The sequence below is a fragment of the Octopus bimaculoides genome, chromosome 16 (genome assembly GCF_001194135.2).
Source record: "Octopus bimaculoides isolate UCB-OBI-ISO-001 chromosome 16, ASM119413v2, whole genome shotgun sequence".
Taxonomy (NCBI): Eukaryota; Metazoa; Mollusca; class Cephalopoda; order Octopoda; family Octopodidae; genus Octopus; species Octopus bimaculoides.
Window position 1 is genome coordinate 50,329,008 of NC_068996.1, and position 2,977 is coordinate 50,331,984.

General features: G+C 32.8%; 1 protein-coding gene across 1 annotated transcript in view; it reads right to left on the reverse strand.

The window, feature by feature from the left end:
* Positions 1-2,977, reverse strand: part of LOC106879644 (centriole and centriolar satellite protein OFD1) — a 79,141-nt gene that overhangs the window by 64,052 nt on the left and 12,112 nt on the right. The window lies entirely within an intron of this gene.

A 2,977-nucleotide genomic window follows, 5' to 3' on the forward strand; every position in this document is an offset into this window, starting at 1 on the left:
GGTATGACAGACTTTATATTGAACACTCAATATTTCATCTACATTCAATACTTTCTTTCATGGTGCCATCCATTTTTATTTTATTTTATTTTATATTGTATATTGTATATCATATTATATATTGTATATTCCATATTCTATACCCCACATTAGTTCTGCAGGAATATAAATAAAACATAAAAAACAGACAGTGTTGGAACTCTTTTAAGCAAAATTATATATATATATATATATACATGTGTATATATACATATACAGACATATATATACACACACACACGTGTGTGTGTGTGTGTGTGTGTGTGTGTGTGTGTGTGTATGTATATATGTGCATATCTATGTGTGTGTGTCTTTGAGTTTGTTCCCTACCATCACCTGGCAACAGGTGTTGGTTTGTTTACGTCCCTATAACTTGATGGTTCAGCAAAAAAAAAAAAAAAAAAAGGATCCAAAGAATAAGAACCAGTCTTAAAAAAATAATCAGAATTAGGTTTGAATTCTTTGATTAAATACCCTTGAAGATACTGCTCCAGCTCAGCTGCAGCCAAATGACTGAAACAAGTAAAAGATAACGACTTAAACAGACAATATAAAGAGAAACGAGATAGTCTTGTTATTAGATGATTTCATTTCAGTGTCCTTAATTACAGAAACCTTATTCAACAGTAATGAAATACTGCTCTCTTTTACTTGTAACTGATATGCTCTAAAAATAATTTATACAATAATTGATTTTTGAAAGCTCTAATAGTGCTGAAATATAACCAGACATTAACATAACTCAAGTACTTAACATCTGTGAATTAGAGGATTAAAATTGCATTTTATCAATTTATCAATATAGGTGTAGGTGTGGCTGTGTGGTAAGAAGTTTGCTTTCCAACCACATGGTTCCAAGTTCAGTCCTACTACATGGCACCTTGGGCATGTGTCTTCTACTATAGCCTCAACCAAAGCCTTGTGAATGGATTTGATAGATGGCAACTGAAGGAAGCCTGTTATGTGTGTGAATGTATATGTGTGTATATACAGGGGTTGGACAAAATAATGGAAACACCTTAAAATTTCAAACAAATTTATTTTCATACGGGGTAGGTCTGCCTTTGGCAGTAATTACAGCTTGAAATCTATGAAGTATAGACTCGTACAAAGTTTGAATTGTTTCCAAGGGAATTTTTGTCCATTCTTCAGCTAAAACGGTCTCCAGTTCTTGTAGTGATGATGGTGGAGGATATCAACTCCTTACTTGTTTTTCTAAAATGCTCATAAATGTTCAATAATATTGAGATCTGGGGACTGTGGTGGCCAGATAAGATGTTCAACTTCACTAGATTGTTCCTCGTGCCATTCAGTAAAAATTTTACCTGTGTGAATTGGTACATTATCATCCTGAAAGATTGCGTTTCCCTCCAGAAACAGTTCCACAACCACAGGATGAATTTGACAAGATAAAATGCTTAATTAGTCTTGACTATTAATTCTGCCATGGAAGGAACCCATTGGGCCGGCAGATTTCCAAGATATAGCCCCCCCCCCATCATTACAGATCCTCCCCCATGTTTAGGTTCAACAATTTATTTATACATATATTCTGCCATAGATCAATGCAGAGCAGTCTTTAAAATAAATCAATCTGTCAGTCACTAAAATATTAAAAATTCATGAATGCACAAATATATAAAAATCTAATATACATACATAAATAAATGAGTGAAAATAGGTTAGAACAGCGTAGTAAAAATTATTAAGAATAAAAGTATTTCCTTACAAAAAGGTGAATAAAGTAGTCTTCCAAAGAGCGAATTGATCTAAGGCAGAATATGTGTATGAATAAATTGTTGAACCTATCTGAAACTGTCCTTAAAATTTTTTTATATCTTTGCGTCTCAGGTCTTTTATCTGAGCACTTCTGAGTAGTGCCTATACAATAAACAAAGAAACTTTACTATATATATATATATAATGCAAGAGAGTTAGGGGTTGAGGATTCAACCCACTAAGGGATAATATATATCCAATATACTGCTGGGAGGGTACCCAATTATTGTTACACTAGTGTTATACCAAGTGCAATAAGTGGGTGCAGGTAAAAGGTATTTTTTTTACCCTAAATTTATATAGCAATAAGAAAATGGAGGGGAATATGAGGTACCCATCAACTTGCAGACACTGTATTCCGTTGATTAATCTGTTTATTTTATAACTAAATTGACAAAAAACACAATATACAGACACTTATGACATACCATGTCATATCAACAATTAAGATTTCAAATTTAATGGACATCTGGCAATTGGAGGTGTCTGTATATTGTCTTTTTTGTCATTTTGGTTATAAAATAAACAAATTAATCAACGGAACATAGTGTCTGCAAGTTGATGAGTACCTCATATTCCCCTCCATTTTCTTATTGCCAAATATATATATATATATATATATATATTGTTCCCCACCACTACTTGACAAATGAGGTTGGTTTGTTTGCATCAAGATTTATAGTGCTTAATATTTAGTAGTCAATCATCAGCCATGCCAGCCTATGTGTCCATGGTAGTTACTATTCAAATCTATACTGCAATATTATCAATATTATTTCAAGATGACATTCTTCTAATATTTTACTTACTAACCATGTATTTTGAAATGTTTTATTAAAACAGTAAAAATGGAAACAAAATATATATATAGTGGTAAGAAGCTTCCTTCCCAACCACATGGTTCTGGGTTTAGTACCACTGCATGGCACCTTGGGCAAGTGTCTGACCAAGCCTTGTGAGTGGATTTGGTAGAGGGAAACTGAAAGAAGCCTGCTGTATATATATATATATATATATATATATATATATATACTAGCAGTATAACCCGACCTTGTCCGGGTGTGACTTATTACGCCATCTACGAAAAGTCTTGCTAGCTGAAAATCAACTAAAAAAGAAAGCCTTACAACGAAAAGACCCTTATGATGTAAATATGTTC